The sequence below is a fragment of the Cavia porcellus genome, unplaced genomic scaffold (assembly GCF_034190915.1).
Source record: "Cavia porcellus strain 051 isolate PalLab524CR breed Dunkin Hartley unplaced genomic scaffold, mCavPor4.1 scaffold_12, whole genome shotgun sequence".
Taxonomy (NCBI): domain Eukaryota; kingdom Metazoa; phylum Chordata; class Mammalia; order Rodentia; family Caviidae; genus Cavia; species Cavia porcellus.
Window position 1 is genome coordinate 17,380,222 of NW_026947495.1, and position 25,364 is coordinate 17,405,585.

A 25,364-nucleotide genomic window follows, 5' to 3' on the forward strand; every position below is an offset into this window, starting at 1 on the left:
TAAAATTGAGACAATTTTTACAACTTGGCATAGCCACGGCGTCACAGTATGGGGAGTGTGGGCTGTGCTGGGAGACAGACCTGGCTGGAACACTTAAACTGAGGTATGAATTCAAGGGACTGATCACCCACCTTTGGCCTCCCTGTGGGGTTTCCTGGACAAGGGATTTTTGGTGGTGATACTGGCAAAGTCCTGAGTAGATCCAATGAATGGTAGCCCTATTCTTGCAGCAAGTGCAATGTGCTCCATGTGAGCATTCAGTAAACACAGGGCCTAGTAGACAATAGATGCTGACCTGGTGTCACTGATAGTGACTGTAATGAAAGGACCATCAGGGCTCTCTGTGACACAGTTCAGGAATGACTTGGTTACTCACGGAATTCTGACTTCTCAGAATGTGAAGGGTCACCCAGGCTCCCGGCTTCCCATGGGAGTGCAGGAATCTGCGGCCAACTCACTTTCTGATGGTAGGAGAGGCCCGAATGCAGACGGGGAGATGCAGGCCTGAAGACTGGGCTGCAAATAGAATCACTGATTACTTACGTACTCTTACGGGACAATGACGTCTGTTTGACGTGCTCATTGCTAATGTCTCTGTACAAAAGCAGAGAAAACTCCCCTGTACCCATCATTCTCTTCAATAAGCATGAATCCATGGCAATCTTGTTCTATCCATATGCTATCACCTACTCTCCAGCCATTCCCTGGATGAGTTTCAAGCATTTCACCCATGAATACTGCTGCATGGACTGCATCTATAAAATGTAAGTATAATATTCTTCAGAACTGTAACCCACTATCATTACCACTCGCCTCAAAACAAACAGTAATTCCTTAACATCGCTGAATGTTCTAAAAGTACCTAAATTTTCCAATTGTTTCATCACCTAAAAATAGAGTTATCTGTTCTAATCAGTATTCATAAGCATAGTATTTTATGGAGTTTTTGTCTCAGGCTCGCCTTCCCTCTGTATTGCTCCTAGCATGATTTTTTAAACAAAAGTTTATGCCATCTGGATTTTGCTGATTGCACGTCTGGGAAGTAGTTTAATGTGTTCTCCCTCTACACCCCCATAATTACTGCAAGCTGATAAATCTGGGATTTTGATCAGCCTGATGTTAGACTAATTGGCAAGAAAAACCAAAGATGGTGCAGTGAGTTCATCACATTACTCTCAGGTGATGACACTCTTGAGAGCAGGGCCAAATCTTATTTATGTTTTCCCAAGCCCCGTGAAGGCTAAAGGAAGGCAACAGGTGTGAGCTTTCCACTGCCATGACAAAACACCTGAAGTAAACAAATTAAAAGCACTGAAGATGTATTTTAGCTCATCGTTTCAGAGACTCCAGCCCAGGCTTCCTTGGGCCTGTACCAAAGCAGAGCATCATGGCAAGGAGTGTTTGGTAGAATAAAGTTCGTCATACAGTGATGGCTGGAAGTGAACAACAAAGTAGGGTCTGGGGTCTCAATTTCCCCTTCAAAGCCATGCCTTCTTCACCTAACTTCCTTCCACTAGACCTTATCCCTGAAGGGTTCAGCCGCCTACCAGTAGCACCACAGGCTGATGGCCAAGCACTTAGCGTACGGGCCTTGGAGCGTCTTGTAAAGATCCAGATCCTAACACCACTCCTGGTAGTGCATGCTGGCACCACCGAGGCAGCGCTAGTGGGGAGGCGTGGGGAGTGCTGGGACAGGAGGCACTATCTGGGACACTTCCCTGGCTGTCTGATGCAGGGCTGGGAAAGGCTCAAACAGTCACTCCCTTATACCTTAGGGGGCTGTACGCATTGCCTTGCTCCCCATTCTCCTTTTGGAAAGCAAATATTCGCAGGTGCCATGAAACCCCAAGCATTTCTGGGTAAGAGTTAAAGGACTGGCAAAAGATCCAAAACTAGAGGCGTGAGAGAGGCAGGTCATAGTGGAGAGGCCCAGTGCAGAAGTCGCTCCACTGAATCTGGCCTGTCCAGACTGTCACGGAGAACAGCCTTATTGACAGGGCTCCTGGTCACTCTCAAAGGGAAGAAGGTGTGTGTGTATAAGTGTGTGTGCACTTGTGTGGCGCGGTATGCATATTTTAATAATATACTCAAGTTATAGAATGTATATTTAGTAATGGAAAAAGAAAAAAAATCTAGGGTGTCACAACACAGCTTGCAAAGTAAAGTCTGATGCAAAACACTGACTGGTAAAGCTGCAACAGGCGTTTGAGCACTGGGGAAACTTCTTTCAAGGACTGGGAAAGCCAGACTAGGAGGCTGGGAGAATGCGGGCAGTCCAGATGACCACCCGCCCCCTAGAGGCCAAGCATCCAAAGTACAGCGAGGGCTGAGCTGCCTGGCTGCCATCCTCCAGGAGGCAGCCCTGGTCCAAGCTGGCTTTGCCCTCCTGCAGGGTCGCTCCTCAGAGGCCTTCCTCAGACTTTCTTAGATGGATTCAGCACCAGGGCAAATCTGTGGGCTGCAGGCATCTCTGGATCCTGGCCCTGGACACTGGCATCCTATTCTTGGCCTTCCCAAAAACTGCACAGGGCCTGGGACCCAGTTTAACTCACGCCTCGTGCCCAGCCCCCTGTCCCTCTGGTATTTTTCTCGTTGGAGATTTCATTTCTCTTCTCTGTATTCAATCCCAGGAGCCAGGAGGAGAAAGCACCGGGGGTCACTGCCTGCCTTCTTCCTTGACAGCTGCCTCCACAAAGCCTTCCAAGGCTCTTCAGAAAGAACACCAGGCCACAGACTAGAAGATTATGAAGAAAAGAGGCGTATTGTGGCCGGTGCTTCTGGATGGTCCTGCCTCGATGACAGCCTTCTTGTTGGCAGAGTTCTGGAAGAACACGAGGAACCACAGTAGAGGCGGGGAGCCTATGACAGAGGTGGCCCACCTGGCTTTTCTGGTAGAAGACCCAGGCCTTTGGAGATAGCCCACTAATCACTTGAGGGCACTCAGCCATTTCTGAGGGAGAGCCTAAGCCCCTGTTAAAGCTTCCACCTGTCCCACCTCTTACCATCTCCCAGTGAGCGTTAAACTTCAATGTGGGCTTCAGAAGGATAAAGCATACGTAAACCATGAGACAGCCTGTGTCCTCTTTATACTCTACTTTGTATTAGCCCCTTTGTCTCAGTCCCTTCTTTTGATAAGTAATGGAATGCTTTCGGGAATTGGAAAACCTTTTCTTTTTCCATTGTGTCAAATTTTCAAGATTACTGCCTTTGTAGGGTTAAAAAAAATTGGTTAGAAAGATGAGAAAACAGTCCAAAGATGTCTCTTTTCTGGTTTTGTCACTTTGAGGGAGTCTGGGCAGAAGTATTTTGACTAGTTCTAGGTTTTGCACTCTAAGTATAATTTTATATGGAGAAATTGGGCTCTTGTAATGTACATTCTGCCCGTGTCTTACGGATTCGGAAAGAGCACCATGGGCCTAAAAGCTCCTGTGCTTGCTTTTGAATATTAGAGAGTTTCAAATATCATGACTTGAGTATCAAAACTAGTGAGTCTATACTATAGTGTTAAGAATGTGTTCAGTCTAAAAATATATGACACCTGGAAAGGAAAAGGTTTGCATGAAGCGTAGAAAGATAGTAGTTTAAATATTGCTAATAAGGAAAGCATTACTATGCATACAGCTCTCATTTCTTAAAGCTGTGTCTGTCTGTAGAGCTATGTGTTATGTATTCTTCGTTCCTTAATGGGAATGGATGAACACAAAAATGTGAGCAGACAGATGACATTTGACGACAGATGACCAGGCCCATCAGGGAAGGACCAATGGATGCTGGCCATTACACAAAGTCAGAGTCCAGTGAGTTCCATGGGGCTATGAAATGATGAGTTTGGGAGGGAAATCTCCAGGTGAGCAGAACTACCTGCCTAGACTTCTCTCTGTTTTTGGCAACGAAATCTCTTGTCCTCATTAATCAAAATTAGTCCTAATAAAACTGGCATATGGGCTTCCGGGAGAACATGGCGGACAGATAGCAGCAGCTACGGAGGCTCTCTGAAAGACCCAGCTTAGAATTCAGGAATGGTGCGGAGTAAGGAATCATAAGCAAGTGGAGATATGCCCTGCTGACCCAAGAACGAACTGGGCTGAGAGAAACCAACTGGGAATGCAATCCTGGTGCTATAACAGGAACAGAAAAGCCTCAGTGTGAAAGCTGGAGCCCACGCCATTAGAAGCCACGATTTGGGTTTCTCGCCGCCACTGCTGTGTCTACATCCACTCGGCAGGGAGAGAGACGAGCGAAAGCTCTGAGAATGGGAATCAGTGAACAGAGTTGAAAGCAGGACAGGCGGGGAGCTGTGCATTGAGCTGCGGTGAGTGAGAGAAACTGGGACTCTTCCACGATCTAGGAGACTCCAACAGAGGACATTCTGGGACTGGGCAGACTTGTGGGAACAGGGTACTGCAGTGACTTCAGTCACGTATCCCCCTCTCAAGCGGGATTGGTGAGCAGTGCCTAGCCTACCTGACGCTGCTGGCTGAGACCCAGTAGGCTAGCACAACCCAGGTCCCAGCGCCTGAAGGTAGACTGACCTGGAGGGGCGGGCCCCATATAGGCTGCCTGGTCTGCACCTTCCTGGTGCACTGTGGTGGGCAGGAACACCTAGCCGGCACAATTCAATCAGACTGTGGCCGACAGGGAAGGAAGCTGGGCCTCCTATATATGCTTGCATATATAAGGAACAAAGAATATGGGAAGAGGCAGCAACAAGAAAGGGTCCTCAGCCCCTAATCCTGAGAAAGAGGCAATAGCAGACACAGCACCAATAGATATAAAGTGATATCTCCAGAGCCTCATAGACAAGTTCAGGAATGAAGTTATTAATGATCTGAAGCTAGACATAAGCAGAATAGTTAGAGAAATGCTAAGCACCACCCAAGAAAAAACAGATGGTGGAATGGAAGAACAGAAAAAGAGGGGAGAATTGTTTGATGGAGAAAATAGAGAAAGCATAGAATACATGAAGCAGGTTCAAAGAGATTACCAGGAAACTAAAAACTCTATCGAAAACTGGCATAACAGCTTAAAAGAAACTAAGGGCAGATTATCTGAACTGGAGGCCAGATTTGTAATATGGGAGAATGAAATGAAAAACTTCTTAAAAATAACAAAGAAACAAACAGCAATAATACAAAGACTAGAAGATGATAAGAGGATCTATAACTTAAGAATTAAGAACATCAAAGAAGAAGTAGGAACACAAACAAATGAACTACAAAAGCTACTCAGAAATAATCCAGGAGAATTTCCCTAATTTAGCAAAAGGTAAAGATACTCAGTTGTATGAAGCATACAGGATCCCAGCCACCTACAATCCAAACAGAGCAACACCCAGGCATATAATAATTAAAATTCCAGAAATCCAATATAAGAACAGAATATTAAAAGCCGTCAGTGACAAGAAACAGATCACTTACAAGGGAACACCCATCAGAATTACAGCAGATTTCTTGGCACAAACCATCAAATCACGAAGAGCATGGGGGGGGGGAAATAATTCAAGCTTTGAAGGATAATAATCTCCAGCCAAGATTGATATATCCAGTACAACTATCCCTGGAAATTGATGGAAAAAAGAAGATGCTTCCAGGATAAAGACGAACTAGGGGAATATGCAACCACCAATTCAACTCTACAGAGAATACTGCAGGATATTCTAAAAAAGAAAAATATGAAGAATCCAGAAATAGTGGCAGAGAGGCCACAATGAATGGAGCAGAAAACAAAATGAAGAAGACAAACTGACAACTAATGACAAAAAAGAGCTCAACAGAAATGAGGCAGAGAAGATTGGATGATAGGAACAGCTATTTTGGAGAAAATGACGTCTTAATAGGTAATACTGATTTAGTATCATCTTGTTTTGAAGTCTCATCAAGCTTTTGTTCTTCTGTCTCCATTGGTCTAAACAGGTTGTATCTTATTGGATTTTATTATGTATGATAGTATAAGGAAAAACTTTTATAGACAAGGAGATTATACAGAAACCATTGTTCATTTTCTGTTAGTTGATTCTAAATACCCTGTAATACTGTCATTCTCTTAAATGGTTTTACATTATTTTGATATATTTGATGCTACAGTATACAAAGTTATATTCAAAGATTTCAAGGAAAGAGACAATATGGTAACTACTTTTATGTCGGGATTATCTTGTGGTGAAACAGTATTTTGCTTAAATGGTTATGTTTTGATCTGCGCTGTTTTGCTGTTATGCCCTCTTTTATCTCAATCTCCATTTTATTATTTACTTTTTTATTTTTATCCTTTTAATTAAGGGAAAAATAAATTTAAAAATAGCAGGATATATTATAGTAACCCACTTTGACTTTCCATTATCTTGATTTAAAGCCCTGTATTGCTCTCACCATCTTGTTTTGACTGATGTCCCTCTATTCTATTTTGCTTGATAGTACCAGGTTCAAAAGTTTAGGCAACAGCTGTGAAGATAGTGGGATTCATTATGACGCCCATTCTGGTTGACTGTTACCTACTTTTGAAGACCTATAATGTCTCCAATGTTTTGGTTTTGCCAGTTTTGTTCTTTACTGTTTTGTTCAATTTTATTATAACTGATGATATAGGCAATTCTACTAGAGATAGTGGGAGGCATTATGGTAACTGTTAGGTCTCAGAAGAAGGGAGAGGAAGAGGGGAAAGAGGTCCGTGGAAGGAGTGGAGTGGACGGCCGTGAAAGTAGTGGGCGGTGGTGGCTTTATTTCGGGAATGCGGGGAGATACCCCCCCGGCCCCGGGACACAGCATCTCCACTGCACCCAGGGCCGGTGGTCTCTCTCTGGAACACACTCTCCCTTTCTCCTTCTTCTTCTTCTTCTCTTTTTTTTCTCTAACACGTGGAGTCAGGCCCATAAGTAACCTCTGTCTGGGGTGGACCCCAAGGGGCATTAGGGATGTACAGGTATTTCATTGGCACACGTTTTGGCGCCAGGGTTACAGGGATGGGGGTATAGGGTTACAGGCAAATCTATAGGGGCGGGGGAGGCAGCGGCTGCAGCTTTTCCTGGTTAAAGTGTCCGGTCTGGGCCAGCAACTCTTTCATATCCTGTCTTATGATTATTAGGAAAAGGGGTGAAGATTTTTCTCTGTAACTACTTCCTGCTGGCTGAGGGCGCTGTATTGGGGTCTAGGGGAGTTGACGGGATGAAGGTTGATGCCCAGGTAGACGCTGATGTTAGGTGTTTTAGCCAGGACAACTTCACTGGTGAATGCACGTATGTTAGACTGGAAAAAACAAAGGGGCAAGATGTTATGAGGAGACATGGCACTGTCATATTTATGGACCCAAGTGAGGTAGAGGGAAAGGTGTCTTTGATTTAGACCTGTTATATTATCAGGATGACGTTGAGGTGGCAAGACAGAATTCTGAAAAATAAATGTGGGATTAAGAGGAGTGAAGTTATGAGAGGTGTTTACTCCCCCATATGAAAGCATAAAAGTTAAAAGGTAGGTAGGTAAGGCTTGTCTCTGGTATATATGACGTTGGAGTCTGTAGGCAATCCTGTTAGAGAGTCCTGGTATAGAAATGATCATTAATAGAATGTAAGAAATTAAGAATCAAACTGGATAACAAAACATGACAACCTGTGAGTCATAAGGCAGAGATGAGTATCAAAAGGATGGTTAGATCTAGGGCCTGAGTGATGTAAAACCAGAATGGCAGTTTAAAAGGGAATAAAAGCATTTTAGGATTTAGGACTGGGACCTGTATAAAAATGGGCCCTGTTTGTAACTGGCATAGGTTGACCTTTAATACTCCATGAAACATTGAGGATTTATTATCCTAACAACTCAGTAAGAACTCTGTATATGTGGTCTCTTATGTCCACGAATATAGAGAATGTCTTACCTCGAGAGTTTTAATGTGATTTGGATTCTGAGACAGACATCTACCAAGGCGCTTGGCCCCTGTGACCTTTGAGGGTGACAAGCTAGGGTGGCCAGGCCACTCTCTGGTGGCCAGGATAACCCAACAGCCGTGGAATAAGGTCTTTTGGCAGTGACCTATGAGGGCTACCAGGTAGGATGGCCAGGCCACTCTCTGGTGGCCAGGATAGCCTAAATAGCCCTGGAGTAAGGTCTTGAAGAATGTCTGATGAATTTGAGTGAGGCCCATGGCGGGGGGGGGGGGGAGTAGCTTAACCTTGTGTAGATTTGTCTGTCTCAGAATTGTAGGTGTTATTTAAAATATGAACAACCATAGCAAGGTCTCTGTGGAGCTTGAAGGTCAAGTTTTGCCTTGTTGTTTGAGATCTGGACTATAGTAAAAGTTATCTGTAGAATTAAGTATGTAGGAGCTTAATATTGGCATTTAAGATTATAAGGCAGGCAGGTTGGTAAAATTATCAGGTGGCCAGTAATAGTGAATAAATGGTAGAAAAATTGTAAGGAAAAAAATAGCCTCTCTCGAGTGGAACTGAATTGTAAAAAAAAGTTTGGGCAGGGCTGCAAGACTTTGGAAACGCGCAGTGTTAAAGGCAGCTTGAAACACTGAGATAGCACCTGTAGGAAGAGAGCAGAGTTTGTGTCTGGGGCGGGATGGAACATGTAGAGTGGGCAGGGCGAACGCAGGACACGGTAGGCGGGGCAGGCAGGCTGAGGTCCCACCCAGATGCCATCTGTGACGCGCTAAGAGGGCGCAGGGAGCTGCGACCACGTAAGGGGGTGGGGCTTGGAGGCCTGGAGTGGTGATCAGAAGTGGCGTCTGGCGCCATGGAACTATGGTGGCCGTGGCACGCGCCTGGCGTGTGTCCAGTGCTGTGGGGCAGCAGTGGCAGCCTGTGTGCCCGGTGCTGCGGAGGGGCAGGCTGGCAAGGAACATGTAGAGTGGGTGGGGCGAACGCTGGTACAGTAAGCGGAGCAGCAATAAGAGGCTTACTATGATGTGCTAAGTGGCGCAGGGAAATGACGTCGTTTCGCTGTGACCGCATAAGGGGGTGGGGCTTGGAGGCCCGGAGTGGTGATCAGAGGTGACGCCTGGCTTCAGATTGATGGCAGCTGCAGCTCGCATTCAGTCCCCCGGAGGGACAGGGCGGCGGCCGAGGTGGCGGCAGAGGCAGTCAGGGGCACGGCCTGCTGCGCGTGGGGCCCCACATGTGGGGCGGGGTGAGGACTACGCTGTGGCAGCGGGAGACGCACAGCATGAAGTTAAGCGGGCTCTGCTCTGAAGGCTCATGAGCCGCGCCGGACTCGGGCGTGCTGTGAAAGCGGCGGCTCCTGGGCGGCGATGGCGGGTGGTGGGGGCATGGCGCAGGGACGCGGCGGTGGGTGTGGGGTGCCTGGCAAGCGCTGTGGTGGCAGAAATGACTCGCTGGAATGAGCCAGCGCAACATGGAATGGGCTGGGCGAGAGGCTGAAACTGTGGGGCCCACAGAATTGCAACGCGATGTGAGAGCGAAAAGAAAAAAAAGCTGTTTAAAATCTAAAGCAGTTTTATGTGAATCTCTTATTTTCTGGTCTCATTTAAACCTCGGCAGAACGGCGGTGGCAGACTGGCTGGCGTACAGTGGGAAACAAAGGGAGCTATAACGCGGTGGGAGGGGGGAGGGAGAGGAGCCGGGCGCGGGCGGGGGCGATCTACGGGAAGGGCCGCGGCTCGCATCCAGAGTTGCTGTGCTGGCCCCTCCGGGTGTCCGGGCCTCGCCAGCCCCGTGGGAGATTGACTCGTGACTGCCGGACCACCGGTGCCCCCCCACCATGGTCGCTGAGGCTGCATGCCAGAGCCGGAACGAAGGGCGCGCGGGATGGGGACAGAGGGAGGAGGGAGCACGCGCTGGGAAACAAAGAGCCTGTTTTAGAAATTATCTCAGGGGAGTTACTCACCAGATGGCTGTTGGTTGAGAAACAGCAGTTGAGTTTGTGAGTCGATTTGTGAGTGTAGAAGTGAAGAATCTTGACCAGCAGGGGACCATAAAACAAAACTGGGAAAATTATAGTCTCTCACCTGCCGTTGAGTCACACGCACCATCTGTTAGGTCTGAGAAGAAGGGGAAGAAGAGGGGAAGGGAAGGGAAAGAGGTCCGTGGAAGGAGTGGAGTGGACGGCCGTGAAAGTAGTGGGCGGTGGTGGCTTTATTTCGGGAATGCGGGGAGATACCCCCCCGGCCCCGGGACACAGCATCTCCACTGCACCCAGGGCCGGTGGTCTCTCTCTGGAACACACTCTCCCTTTCTCCTTCTTCTTCTTCTCTTGTTTTCTCTAACACATGGAGTCAGGCCCATAAGTAACCTCTGTCTGGGGTGGACCCCAAGGGGCATTAGGGATGTACAGGTATTTCATTGGCACACGTTTTGGCGCCAGGGTTACAGGGATGGGGGTATAGGGTTACAGGCAAATCTATAGGGGCGGGGGAGGCAGCGGCTGCAGCTTTTCCTGGTTAAAGTGTCCGGTCTGGGCCAGCAACTCTTTCAGTAACCATTGTTGATCACCTTGTATTATGCTTTTATATTATCTATTATGTCCACCCTTTTGATTTGCCTGACTGTTCTGTTATGTCACATTTGGTTCTACTCTCTTCCAAAAAAGTAATAAGAACTGTGGGAGCAACAAAACCCAAAATGTGCAATTGTCATTGTACAAAAGAGAGGAAAAGAAAGTGCTCTAAAAGATATAACTGCATGTATATTTAAGTGTATAAGATTGATAATGATATTACTGAGTTTTGTTGGATCATTGAACAGAACTGTTTGCAGTCTCACTGTTGGAATGTCCACTTTATAAGCTTTAATTTTGTAACTTGAACAATTATTTCTAAGAATACAATATGTAATCCATTAACTAGTGATTTCTTACTGTTTATTTTTTTCTGTAAATCTGTGTAACTTATACCCTTTCTCTGCTTTTTTCTTTTTCTCCTTAAATAAAATTTTTTTAAAAAGACAAAAAAACTGGCATATGTTTCCCCCTTTCTCTCTTCTCTCTCTTCCTTTCCCTCAGCCCACCTTACAACCTTACAGTGCTCTGCATTCAGCGTGTAAATTGGAAGAACAAATGGAGGTTTTCTCAGGCCAGGTCTGGAGCTGAGTCAGTCACTTTTGCTGAGATAGCACTGGCTGGTCACCTTCAGTGTAAGGGAAGCTGGGAAGTGTAGTCTTGCTGAGTGCACCCAGAGAGAAGGAGAAACAGCTTTGCGTAGCAGCCAGTCAAGCTCTGCCACACCAATTCAATGGAATTCTTTTTCCAGTTGAAAGATTTGGGGACTTAGATTCAGCTTCATCTTAATGTTGGTCACCATTTTTATAGCAAAAAGGCTTGTGTGGGGAGAGAGAAATATTTACCACTATTGTGTCATGTTAATAATGTTACCTTTATTAAACAAACACAGAAACTTCTAATTTACAATTTGAGATCAGGAGTCAGAAACTATGGCTCACTGTCTACTTTTACAAATAATGTTTTATTAGCACATCAAATGCCCTCGTTTACATGCTGTTTTAGGCTGCTTTGGGCTAGGACAGCAGAACTGAGGCTACATGGCATCAAAGTCCAAATGATTTCCTATTTAGCTAGTTAAAATTTGAACTGAGATGAAATATCCACAAATACAACAAAATTAACTACAGTACTAGGTTATATTTACAGTAGTCTCCCCTTAGTCTGTAGTTTCTGTGGTTTTAGTTACCTGCTTTCAATTGTAGTTTGAAAATATTAAATGCAAATTCTGGGGATAAATAACACAGAAGTTTTAAATTGCATGCCATTCCTAAGTAGCGTTATGATGCTGTCTTACTTGGTCCTCTCTGGGATGTGAATCATTCCTTTATCCAGCATATCCACGCTATCTCTACTCCCTGCCCAGTAGTTTCTTAGGAGCCTTCTTGGTCTTGGTATCATAGTACTGGTGTTCAAGTAATGTCATTTTACTTAATAATGGCCCTGAAGTCTAAGAATGTTGATGCTGCCAATATGGATATTTCAAAGAGAAGCCATAAAATGTTTTCTTTAAGTGAAAAGGTGAAAATAAACTATTTCGAGAGATTCATTTACACATATTTATTGCAGTATATCACAATTATTTTTTTTTATTATTTGTTATTGTTGTTAATTCCCTACTGTGTGTAATTGATTAACTTTATCATAATATGGTGTATATACAGGAAAAATATGATATGTAGTGTTTGGTACTATTATTGTCAGGCATGGATTCCCTGTAAATCTAGGTTTTTTTGTTATTTTTTTTTAAGTACTGGTGAGCAAAACCAGGGCCTTAGGCATGCAGGCAAGTGCTCTACCACTGAGCAAAACCCCCAGCCCTATAAACATGTTATGAAATACCAACTCTGGGCTGGAGATATTGCTCAGTAGCACAGCAATTGTCTAGCATGTGTGAAGCCCTAAATTTGATCTACATCAACCAAAAAGTAAACAAAGTAATAAAGTCATTGCCTACACCTATGTTTTCAAGAGTTTTATCTATTTTGTCTTCCAAATGTTTAGATTAAGTGTTTCTGTTTTAATTGTGAATCTTTGATGTATTTTTATTTCAGTTTGATGCATGGTCTAGGTTCAGTCTTGAGCATGTAGAAAGCCAGTTTTCCCAGCACAGTTTGTTAAAGAAGCTATCTTTCATCCAGTGAAAGTATTTAGCCATTTTCTGAGTGTACCCGGAGTTGTTTCCTCTATTCTGTTACATTGATTCACAATTTTTCCCCAGTACCATTTGGATTTTAATCACTGTATCTTTGTAGTACAAATTGAAGTCTGGGGTTGTGAGGCTCTTTGCCTTGCCTTTGTTGGCCAGAATTGCTTTTGCTATTCTAGGTCTCTTATGGTTCCAAATGAGTTTTAGCATTGTTTTCTCTAATTCTGCCTATTTAGGAACAGGGGACATCTTCCTACTTTCCGATATCTTATTTGGCTTCCTTTTACAAAGCACTGTAATTTTCACTGTAGAGGTCTTTCACTTCCTTGGTTACATTAATTCCTAAGTATTTTACTTTTCTTGGTGTTATTATAAAAGGTACTTTTTCCTGATTTCCTTCTCAGTGAGTTTATTGTTGGTGTACAGGAATAATATTCAAGTGTTGATTTTGTATCTTGTATGTTACTGATTTTGTTATTAATCCCACGAGCCTTTTGTTAGAGTTTTTGGGGTCTTCACTGTAGACAATTATGTCATCTACAAAGAATGATAATTTAATTTCTTCCTCTCCTGTCTGTATCCTTTTTATTTCTTTCTCTTGCCTGATTGCTCTGGCTAATGTCTTGAGAACAATTATTGAATGGGAGTAGTGATAATGGACATCCTTGTTTTGTTTCTGATTCTAGAGGGAAAGCTTTCAGCTTTTCTTCACTTAATATGAAGCTGGTCATTGGTTTGTCATATTTGGTTTTTATTAAATTAAGATACAGACTTTATACATCTTCAGAGTTTTTATCAGGAATGGATGTTGTGTAAAGATTTTATTGCTAGTAGAGAGATATCTGTAGTTAGCCACTTTTCTGTGAGCTACATTGGGAATGGCTAACTATACCTCCTCTGCTCTATGATCCAACCACTTTGGTTAGTTTTGGAGGGGAAGATGCAGTGTAACTGGCCCAACATTAAGTTCTCTGGAAATGTACACTAGTGTTGTTAATGTCCCAGTGGTCATCTGGGTGTAGGTTTACAGAGGAAAAACCCCATTAATAGCAACAATTATGCAATCCTGGTAATATCAAGCAAATTAGCTACAGTATTATCATCCAGGATAAACTGGATATTAACATACCAGAAAAACCAACTATATACCACACTTAACCCTAGAGAAGAAATCCATAACTATAATGTAAACATTAAGTCAACCAAGGCATTGACTTACAACTAATATATATAGTAAATACCTTTATTCATGAATACTTCTGTTCACAACAAGTTGGTTCTTAAACAAAAGTATTCGACAAAATTTTACTTCTGTTCACAAACTCCACATGGAATAACAAACACAACCATAGCCATCTTCCCCATGCCAACATAAATGCAGCCATCTTCCCCCAAATCACAAAACAAATTAAGTTTATGAACTAAGGTATCAGTGTACTAAATGCAACAGCTGTATCTCTGCTAATGGTAGAAAAGAATTCAACAGCAATTTTATAGTTATCTAAAGACCAGTAAAGCTTTATGGTTGTACTATTAAAGATAAAAGGGGCTGACAACAAGGGAATGTAAGAAAAATTTGAAACCTTAAACTATATGATATGAGGAAAAGGAGAGAGAAGCGGGACAAAAGATCCTACTGGGGAGTATAAAGATGTTTATAGAATTATGCAAAGGTAACAAAAAACTGATAACAAATAGTACATAAAAACAAAAAAGGGGCAAGAGAAATTATATGTGGAATAAAAATGAGCGAAAAAATTGAAGAGAGAAAAATGTAAATAAAGAAAAATGAAAAAAGATACTAAAAAATTAACAAGGAAAAAGAATAAAGGAAGGTGCCAATAAATTAGCTAAAAAGAAATAGGAAAGGAAAGAAGAACAAATGCGCAAAAAGAAGAAAAGAGATTTCTCTGTGATTTTGGATGCATAGTTTTTTTCCAAATCAAGACATGTCCCTACTCAGGCTGACAGATAAAGAAGCAGCCACCCCACATCTGTGTTGGATTCAGGCACCAGCAGGCAAAAGCAAAAGCTGGGACTCCAGGGAGCCTCAGAGAGAAACACAGTAGAGGTTGCTGGAATCTGCAGAGACTCAGGATTCTGCTCCCCTGTGAGTCTTTCAACAGTCAACAGCCAGTGAGTGCTTCCAGTCCAAGTGCCACCAGATGCCTGGAGAGCATGCCTGGTCCAGCACCATGTGGGGAAGAATTGATTTTTTCAACCCAGGACTCACAGCAGCCACAATACAGCTTCAGATGAGCTCCCAGAGTTGCCCTCTTATAGTGACTGGTGAGAGGCAGTCATGGGATGCATTCATGGTCAGAGAGCTGTGATCAGGTTGGAAGGAGATCCCAGGAGACATGTGGGTTAAAGGATATAGACACTGCACCTGTGGTCAGAGGCTAGGCCTAGCTGAGTGGCTCTGGATTTGGAAGACATAGCACTGGCACCCTACACAACAATTTTCTGGGATTTTCAACTGGAACTGCTTTTAGTCTATAGATCAAATTGCAGAAAATTGGACATTTTGACAATATTCTTTCTATTCATGAACATGCAATTTTCCTGCCTTTGTTTAGCTTTTTAATTTCATTAATCTGAGTGTTATAGTCTTCTTCCACATATACCTTATATATATATTTTGTTAAGAGTATACCTAACAAATTTATTAATGGAAAAGGAATTAATGTGTTAAGGTGCTAACATAAAAGAGATTGTGCATTAACCTCAAAATTTCTTGTTTGAAATCCACATGGTACTTAAAACATCTGTGTATTTTGTTGTGTTAGCTTTCTGTCTCTATGACAAAATGGTTGCTTGCCCCTGTTGCTTTGGCCCCAGAGTGAGGTTGTATATTTTGGTGTGGTAGAACAAAACTGCTTGCTTCGTGGAAGTTGGGGATGAGAGAAAGACGTGGTGGAGTGGAAGGGAGGGAGGATGAGGCTGGTTCTCAGGTAAGCCACCGATAACCTAACTTCCTTTCATTAGGCCCCACCTCCAAAAGGTCACACCACTTCCAATAGTGCCCTGGCTGGCAACAAAGCCTTCAACATATGAGACTTTGGAGGACACTCAATCCAAACTATAACAGTTATATATGAATTCTGTCCCAAAGAAATGATGGACTCACATACATATATTGAGCTCTGGTTAATAACATACATGTTTAAATACTAGGAGAAGTGTACTGAAGTCTGCAGCTTACTTTGAAGTCCATCAATAACTAACTCAGATTACTAGACAGGAAAATAAATAATTGAATTAATATATGATAAAGCAGCCAGCGTAGAATACTGTGATAAAATCTATGAGTGTTTATAACACTTTTTCACCTTTCCTTGTGTATTTGAAAGTTTCATAATAAAATTATCAGAAAAAATAAGTAAAGAAACAGAAATTCTTTTAAAGTTCCATGCAGCTAAAAGAATGCTTTCTGCTCTGGTCAGGCTAGATTGTCTTCTGCTCAGTCCCTGGTTTCTGTGCCTCCTTGGGGACCTCTGTGTTCCATAGTCTGTCCTGAGGTTTGCTGTGCTGGAAAGTTACTTTCTTTTTTCAGAGCCCTGAATACTACTTCCAAATGACTCATGGTCTCACCCTCACAAGGCTTAGGGTTCCTTTTAAGCATTTGGTCTCTGTCTGTTCAGAGGATTTGCTTCCTCAAATACATGCTGCAGTGAGGCCAGGAAAGGCTTGGCTTTCAATGCCAAATCCATCTACCCTGCCCCTTCACCATCTCTGCTGGCTCTAGAGGGCTCCTACTTAACCACTTAGCACATGGTACTGTGTGGCTGGAAAACATGTGGCCTGCTGCTCCCTGGCACAACTATACTGTGGAGAGCAGGGCTAGGACTGAAAAAGTCCAGGAGAAGAGTTCAGAAGTACAAAGGAAAAAAGACAAATGATCAGAAATGATGTGAGTTATCAGAGAGGGAAAGAGGGAGAGACAAAGACAGAGACAGAGATACAGACAGAGACAGAGAGAGACGGATAGAGATGGGGAAATAGCAGCAGGGAGAAAGAGAGATTGTTGAGCCTTCACTTTGAATGGAGCCTAAAACAGCAAGATACTATGCCATTTTTGATCTGCTAAATTATAAAACCAAAATAACTGTTTATATGATAATATTCAATGCTATGAAGTGATAATATGAAACTATACATTTCTACTAAGATGTTTTTAAGAAAATACTGTAATTTAACAAGATGTTTAAAGGATCATACATTTTGCATCAGTAAGTTACTCATAGATGTATCTATTCTGAGGGCAAATATTCAAGATGTTTTCAAAAATCTACCTATGGGCATCCCTGATGGTGGGGCCAGCTGGAAGACAGTGCGTTTACACTCTGCACTCCTCCATTTCATCTTGGACAGCAGGGACGACTAGAGGAGTATAAAACTGGTGGGAACCCCAAGACCCAGGACAACACTCCAGTGCACATGCACATACACCTTTAGAGGGTGAAGTAATCAGTGAGGCCAGTAAGGGGGAAGCATCTAAAGCAGCAGAGAGGAGACAGCAGTTGGACTCTGGAGAACTCCACCACAGAAGACCAGGACCAGCCCCACATCCAGAGGCCAAGATCAGCTCCATACCCAGCACATCCCTGGGATGCAACATGGACATTATCACAGAACCATAAATACCAGAAGAAGGTAGGTTCTTGGGATAGCTATAAAGAACCAACCACATCTGGAGGACATCCCTGAGGAATGGGCATCTCCTTTCCTCTTTGAGAGAGGCCGCAATGCTAGTGGTAGAGTTATATGTTATGGGAGTTCGGTGGGCATCAGCATAGAAGAAAAACTAAACAAAAAAAAAGAAGATGAAGAATGACAAGATGCAGAGGTGGGGTGTAGCCTCAAACCCCCAGCCCACCCAGGATAGGCCTGAAACTTAATGAGATGAATGAAGTTGGAAGTCAAACACTAGACAAAGACAGAGAAAGCTGGCAACAAAAGTGGAAAAACAAGTGGAGGGAGCTATGAAGAAAGTGATCTCTCAAGTATAAAGAGGAATAATGCTTAGAATCAAGGACATTAGAGAAAACACAAATGAAAGAAGAGATGAGCTTGGAAAAGGTAGAAACAGAAAATGTCCAATAGAGGCGAGAAATGGAGTCCATGAAGTGGGTCCAGAGATCCAGGACACTGAGACCTCCACTGAAAGTGTGTGTAACAGATTGAACAAAGCAAAGCATAGAACTTCAGATTTTGAAGGCAGAGTTGCAGCCAGTGATCATGAAAAGAAAGATAGCTGAAAAGCAGCAGGAGACCATAGGGGATCAATCGAACAGCTACAGGAGGAGGCAGGGAGGAATGGCACGGGATTGATTGGGGTTGGAGAGAGCTTCAGGCAATGTAAATGCCATAACAGTCATAAATATGTGTGTACCTAGTGTGGGAGCACCCAATATGGCACGGTTATTGGTGCACATGGAGGATCAGGTGGGCAGTGGCACAATTGTGGTGCCTGTTGTCACAGAGGGGCAGATCAACTGGACAAAGTGTCAGTGAGGAAATGCTGGAGCTAGGCCAAGTCTGTGAACCAGTGAACTTAATAGGAAGAAGCCACATCCCAAGGCTCCTGCCAGTGGCCCAGAGAGATCTGGTGAGCATAGTGCAGGACCAGAGAAGGGGCTGTGTCTCGAGGTCCTGCTGCTATTGGGGGAGGGTGGGAGTATTGGTGAACTGCTGCCCTGTGCCTCTCCACCACTCCAGAAACCTTGGATGGAAGGAGCCCAGGTGCCTGGTCCAGTCTACTATACCAAGGGACTGGTGGCCAATGCAAGAAGCAGCTGGGATGCAGCAATGGGCTGATTCAGAGAAACACAGGAAGGTATTATGAGGAAGGGACAGAGTACAGTCTCCAGCCACCCACAGAGCAAGTTTGAGAACACAGACACAGTAGAGAGTGGAGATCACACACCTGAGATTTCTGAAGTGGAGAGGCAGCTTAGTTCTTGTATTGCTTTGTTGATTGTACAAGACTATGTCTGGTGGTCTGGACAGGTATTTTGAAGATGGCAGAGAGGCACTGTGGCTATTGTTAATTTCCTTTTATCTTGTTTTGAAGTCCTGTATGTTTTAATTCTTTTTTTGTTTGTTTGGTTCTATTCTGTCTTGTTTGATTTTATTATGTCTAATGGTGTGGGTAGCTATTTTGAACATGATAAAAACTATATTATGGTAGCCTTTGTTGATTTCCTATTATCTTGTTTTTATTTTATTTTATTTTTTTTAGTACTAGGAATCAAACTCAGGACCTCACGCTTGCCAGACAGGTGCTTATGCCACTGAACTAAATCCCCAGATCCCTATTATCTAGTTTTGAAGTCCTGTATCACTTTTGTTTTGTTTTGATTGGCTTTATTCTGTTTGGTTTTATTCTCTTTAAAATAAAAAAAAAACTATATATAGAAATGTTCAGTAAGTTATTTTTTGACAATAGGAAAGTGGGATATTGGCTATCAGGATATAAATTACATCATAGTTTAACAATGTGATACAGATACGCAAAATTTTTTCAGAATATACCTTTAGTGCAGAAAAATCAAGTTAGAGAACTTTATATACAATGTGGTTCCCATTACATGCTATGAGATTATGACAGATTTATTGTCTTTTTCATATTTAGTATTTTTAAATTTAGTATTTCTTAAATTTTCTGCAAGGCATGCATACTGTTTTTCATATTAGGAAAACTTTTGAAAAGTGTAGCAGTCTGGAAAATGGGATGTGAAGGCAATTTATGTCTAGAGGTTGATGAGATAAAAATTTAAATGGCCACAGAATGGTCAAAAAGGGGAAACATTCCTTTTTACACCTTAGCAGTTCTTCTGACAGGTGTGAGTTGCCACGTAAGTATTACGATGGGATCTGAGTGTTCCTGGAGCAGTAGTTTTCTGGAACCCAACAATACTTTGCAAGGCTTGAGAAACACCAGACTGGTCAGTCTGCCTCTTGACCTGGACATTTAGTGAGTTTGCAAAATGTATGCCCACCTTGGGTTTTTATCAGTTTCACTGAATTTATGTCAGTCCTGCTTATTTTCCCTGAAGAGCATTCCTTCTTGTTCCAGATGCCTAGTATTGCCAAACCATAGTGATTCTTGCAAGGGTTCTAAATCAGGCCTGTATTTTCTGATTTTTAAATCTACTCTGTATCTGAATAAAAATGCTTTTGCTTTATTTTAACCTTATTTATAATTTCTGGGTGTGTAATATTGAGGGTTGGATGTATTTAAAAATTCCATTTTTGTTTTGTTTTTCTGTGGTCCTGAAAAGTGAACTCAGGGACTTTGCTAGGCTACATCCTCAGTCCTTTTTTATTTTTTGAGACACAATCTTGCTAAATTGGACTGGAACTTTATTCTCCTTCCCCAGCTTCCCAGAGTGCTGGAATTATAGGAGTATGCCACCATGCCTGACTTCTTTAAAAATCTTTTGCAAAATATTTTGCTTATAAAGTATAGATGACCCAGATCTGAGTATAGTCATATTGATGGAAATGCAAAAAAGGTAGTTAGAAGAAACCAAAAAATTTGAAGTTCTGAAATTTGAAGTTTGAAGTTCTGAAGGCAGAACTCAGCCTGGAGTGAATGCAGCATGAAACTTTTTATGAGTGTAATTGCAAGACAGGACATAAACCATCCAAAGCGACAGAATTTATTGCTGCTGCTTTCTTGCAACATAGATGTTGTTAGTGGCAAATTTCCACCATCCACAAAGAAAACGAAAGGTCACTGGAAGAGAAGAAAGGAGTGGAGGGGTATGGACTACTACTTATGGAGCTCTTGCTGTTGGCCATTGTGATAAAATTTATAAACCTTATCATTTATCTAATCCTTGGAACCTGTGAGATATGTGTTATAATACAGAAACCCATCTAGCACAAACATAAAGGAGATGTGTTGGGTTAGTTTTCTGGTAAAGAACTGCTTGATCAAAGTCTATATAATGTCATGAATCTCTGCTAACAACAAAATCTCCAATTGCACAGATATTTCCTATAATGTGACTTTGACATTCTTCCTATCTTAAGGAAGACTTTGGGTGGGCTTATGAATATGGTGGATGCCATAGTCAGGGGCTGTACAGAGAACAATTAGAATCAGGACATGGAGTTTATAATATTATTTTTATGATGGTCATCCAGAGTTAACACAAGAAACTGCAGAAAATCTATCCACAACACCAAAGACACAGAATAGTCAAGGCCCTGAATCCCACAGCAGTGTCCCACATGAGTCCAGATAAAGACCCAGAGCTCAGGACAATGCCTCCCATGAGTCCAACTGGAGGTCTAAAGCCCACAAGGATTTACGCCAGTCTATTTTATGGATCCATGCTGGGAATGCCCAAAGGTCAATGGTGGAAGCCAGAAAGTCTATGCCAGCAGGGTGAAGGAGCTGTGCTGGTAGGTTGAGGGTTTTATGCTAGAGCCGAGAAGTCACATTCACAACAAAGACCAGGGCTGTCCTAAAAAGCACCACAGCCATTCTCAGCAACACAGAGGCCCTGAGCTCCTCTGATGACCAGCGCAGTCGAGTACATGCCAGTAAGCCAGCATGACGAGTTTATCCTAGAGACCAAGTGGCATACGTCTTCCTCTCTGGAGCCAGACAGCAATGCTTGATGTGAGGACCAGAGCTTCTCCAGGAGAACCAGCAGCTCAAACAGAAACTTGTAGGAGAGTCCACAATGCTTCAATGCTTCAACACCTCAATGCAATAGCTTTTCCTTTTCCATGACTCTATTTATGCTGGTAACTTTCCTCAAGTGAAACATCTACGCTCAGCGCCATGCTGATGTAATCCAGCTGGTGTTAAATTGACCACCAGTTTTTAATCAGTAACAGTGGATGTGATGCTAATGCTGTGTAAAGCTACATTATAAAGGGTGATGGAGAGTCTGCCTGGATCTCTTGGGATACTCACTCTGGGGACCCAGCCACCATCTGTGAGAAAGCTTAAGCCATACAGAGAAGCAGGAGCAGCATCAACCATCACACGCATGAATGAGAAAGCTTTTAAGGTGACTTTAGCCTTGGCTGGTTGAGATGAATCAACTCAACAAAATTATTATTATATTCAGGCACAAACTTTTGAGGTTGTCACAGAAGTAGATGACTAGAATAGTCTCCATCTCTTGACTTGCCCTCCTTTTTTTTTTTTTTTTTTTTTTTTTTTTTTTTTTTTTTGCTGAATTCACTCTGTTCTGGGAGAGTTCTTCCAGTAAATCCATGAGGAAGAGTTTTCTTCTAATGTCTAAATAAAATCTCAGGTAAAGCCACTCTGCAGGGTCATATGTCCATCTCTGGCAAAACACTGAGGCCAGGGGAATAGGATGAGGTTGCCACCTGTCCACATGCTTCCTTTTCCCTATGCTACGGCTTCAATATGACTCATCTGCTCTGAAACTCATGGTGCAATCTAACTCCTACCATGAGATTTTATTAAGAGTTGGGAGCTTTGTGAGGTGATTGGAGTTCTGCCCTAGTGAGTGGAGTCATACACTGACACAATGAATAGATTAGTGGATTAGTGTGTTAATGTGCTATCTCCAGACTGGATCTTCTATAAAAGCCATTTTGTCTGCGTCTCTTACTGTTCCCTGTCTTTCCACATACAATGCCCTGCCTGAGTCATCTCAGGACTCTGCTAATAAGAAGGTCATTGATAGATCCAGGCCCCTGACTTTGGGTGAGGACTAAAAATTACCGAATCTGTGGTATGGTGTTATTAGGAACAGAAAATGAGTAAGACACTCTAGTAATGAATTCTGATTTTTATTTGGGTTGGCAATGTGTCCAGCCTTTCTTGTAGCCATGCATGGCATTGTGGTTGAATACTAACCAAGGAGAGGTAAGTGTTGTTCTTTTTGGAAGGATCTGTTACTCATTTCCTGTTACTCCTCCAATAACTTCCCACAGATTTAGTAGCTCAAAACAACATAAACTGCTCTAGAAGTCAGAAATGTGACATGAGTCCCATTAGGCTAAAATTAAAGTGTTGCAGGACTGTTTTTCTACTGGATGCTATAAGGAGAATCTATTTCTTTGATATTTCTAGGGTTGTTTTTTTTTTTTTTTTTTTTTTTTTGGTACTGGGCAATAAACTCATGACCTCATACTTGCAAGGCAGGCGCTTGTGCTGCTGAGCTAAACCCCCAGCGATGTTTCTAGTTCCTAGGGGTTTTTGTGTAGCTTGCCCTGCATCTTTGAAGTTGGTATGGGCCAATCAGTGGTTCTTACATCACCTAACACGGCTTGACTCTTCCACCCCCAAGTGTCATATGGTTCCACTGGGCCCATTTGGGCAATCCAGACAATCTCCCTAGTTTAACTTCAGTGAATTTGTCACCATACTTCTATCAGTAACCTTCAGTTCCCCTTTGCCAAACAATTGAAGGTACTCTGAGGATAGAACATGAACATTTTGAGTGAGATTTTTGTCATGCTCATAATAAAATTGCCCTCTCTTCCTCCTACCTTCAAAGGATTCATGGTATGTTCACTTCTGGAAGGAGACATTGATGGGCAGAACCAAAATCCACCTTTTTGGAAGTTACCCTAAAGGAAGAACTATTATCTGTAAAATGGGAGAAAGGATGACAGACACAAAAATACCATATGCTACCACAAATTTTTGCTATAATGATGTAACCAGTAAGAATAGGTAGTTTTGGATGTTGATTCACATATTTCTAGCTCACAGGTGTTCAGCTCTTGGTAGTTCTGCCAGGCTTGTCTGGAGTCAGCTGGACTTGACTTCAGGTTACAGGTTAGGCTATATATTTTACCTATCTCTCATCCACTCTCAACAGCTACTCTTCAGGCACATTCTTCTTGTGGCAGATGGCAGTAGAAGGGGACAAGCCAAACCTAGCACCATGTTGAAAGCTTTTGGTTGTATCCTGTCTGATCACATTTCATTGACTAAATCAAATCATGTGACCAATCCCAGCCATCAACAACACGGACAGAGATGAACCCAGCACCCTTCCTGTCTTTTTCTCTGCATCCTCACCTTTCTTCCTTGCCAGTTTTCTTTCTATGCAACCCAGACTGGCTTCAAAATTGCAGGGATCCTTGTACCTCAGCCTATGGAGTGCTGAAATTGCAGGTGTGCACCACCATGAGCAGCTCTGTCTATTCTTGTGGTGGTTCTGCAGAGTGACACAGCAAAGCGGATAGGTGTGTGATTCTTTAGAGAGGGAGGGTACAAAACATTGGGAACAATAACCCAGTTTTACAAGAGTAGGGTAAACCAAACTATATCCCTCATCTGTGGGAGAGTTTTGTAGGGATCCTTTTTCATGCCTGTGTGGCCCACAGGAGCATACTCCTGCAATTTTTTTTCCTGTACTTTTTATTGTTTTAAAAAAATACTGAAAATGACCTAGGCATGGTGACACATTCAAAGAATTACAGCACTCAGGAAGCTGGGGCTGCAGGTTTGGTATGAGTTAGAGGTCAGCATGTACTATATAGCAAGATCTTGGCTCAAAACAAACAAGCTCCAAAACAAACAAATAAACAAAGAACAACAAAAAAGCCAAAACCAAAAATCAACCTCCAAAAAAATAGCAAAAAAAAAAAAAAATCTCAAATACTGAAAATAAAGAAAAGTATAAAGACTAATATAAAACACTGAAACAATATACCCACAGCCCAAATTTAAGAGATTTTTCTAAGTAGGCTCCATCTTCTAACCACAAATCAGCCATTGTGACCCCATGGTTCAGTCTTCTTTAAAGGCCCTACCTGAGCACATGAGGCTCTTGGGAGACATCTATGTATAAACCAGAACAGGATGCTAGCCCATGCTCACATGAATAGGAGAGACACATAGTCTTGGAAAGTCTGGCCTTCCTCAACCAGAATGTCTGATTTTTTTTTCTTCTGATGCTAGGAATTTAACCTTGCACATGTTAGTACTTTACACTGAGTTATATCCCCAATCCTAAAAATCATTGATTTGTCACTTAAAAGTCTTGCTGATGAGTGACAACTGTCATGTATTGATGCTTCTATTATATAACTGAGGATTTTAATATCTTCATTCACTCTCACAACATAGAAGTCATTCCTGTTTAGTATTAAAAAAATTCCAAGGTTGGAAAAATAAAAAGCCTGTACAACCTCACAAAGAAGAGGCCCTTCTGTGATACAGAGTCAAGTCTATCTGCCAAATATTGTCTGATAAGACTGGTGTGACCACATCCTTCAGGGAAGATTTTGAGTAAAACTGCTAAAGGTCAGGGCAATCAGCCCTTTCAATCCCCAGCCCCTACTCTTCAGTCCCACCTCCAGTGGCAAATGTCCTACCAGATGCTGAATCTTCGTGCTGATGTCCAACTTCTCAGGCTTATCCGGAGAAATGCAGGCTGTGATGATAGCTACGGAGGTGAAATGCAATTGGAAGCCTGTAGTGCTTTGGTGTTTCACTAACACTGCAGGTCTAGGGCCAGTGGTCTGATCATAGGTTCAGAGGACAGCAGTACACAGTGTGGCATCTAGTGGGGGGATCTCCTTCTGAGGGTGGTGGCCATTGTTGATTCCCTATGGTCTTGTTTTGGAAGTCCTATACCGTTTCCATTATTTTGCTGGGTTGCGTTTTATTATCTTTTGTTTGTTTTGATTATGTCAAATCCAGTGGCAGGAGCTATTTCAAAGATCTTGCTATTTCAAAGATAGCAAGATACATTATGGCAGCAATTTTAGATTTACTATAGGCTTTTTTTGAAGTCCTTTATTGCATTCAC

At 42.6% G+C, this 25,364-nt stretch overlaps 1 protein-coding gene and 1 long non-coding RNA gene across 6 annotated transcripts in view; one reads left to right on the plus strand and one right to left on the minus strand.

Moving 5' to 3' along the window:
* LOC106025436 (uncharacterized) overlaps window positions 1-11,210 on the minus strand; it is a 33,159-nt gene extending 21,949 nt beyond the window's left edge. The window contains exons 1-2 of the long non-coding RNA XR_001199012.3: window positions 9,840-11,210; window positions 377-516 (exon numbers count right to left, since the gene is read on the minus strand). This is a non-coding gene — a long non-coding RNA (uncharacterized LOC106025436). The remainder of the gene's footprint in view (window positions 1-376; window positions 517-9,839) is intronic.
* The window catches only part of CUNH2orf76 (chromosome unknown C2orf76 homolog), a 232,752-nt gene that overhangs the window by 85,857 nt on the left and 121,531 nt on the right, over window positions 1-25,364 (plus strand). The window lies entirely within an intron of this gene.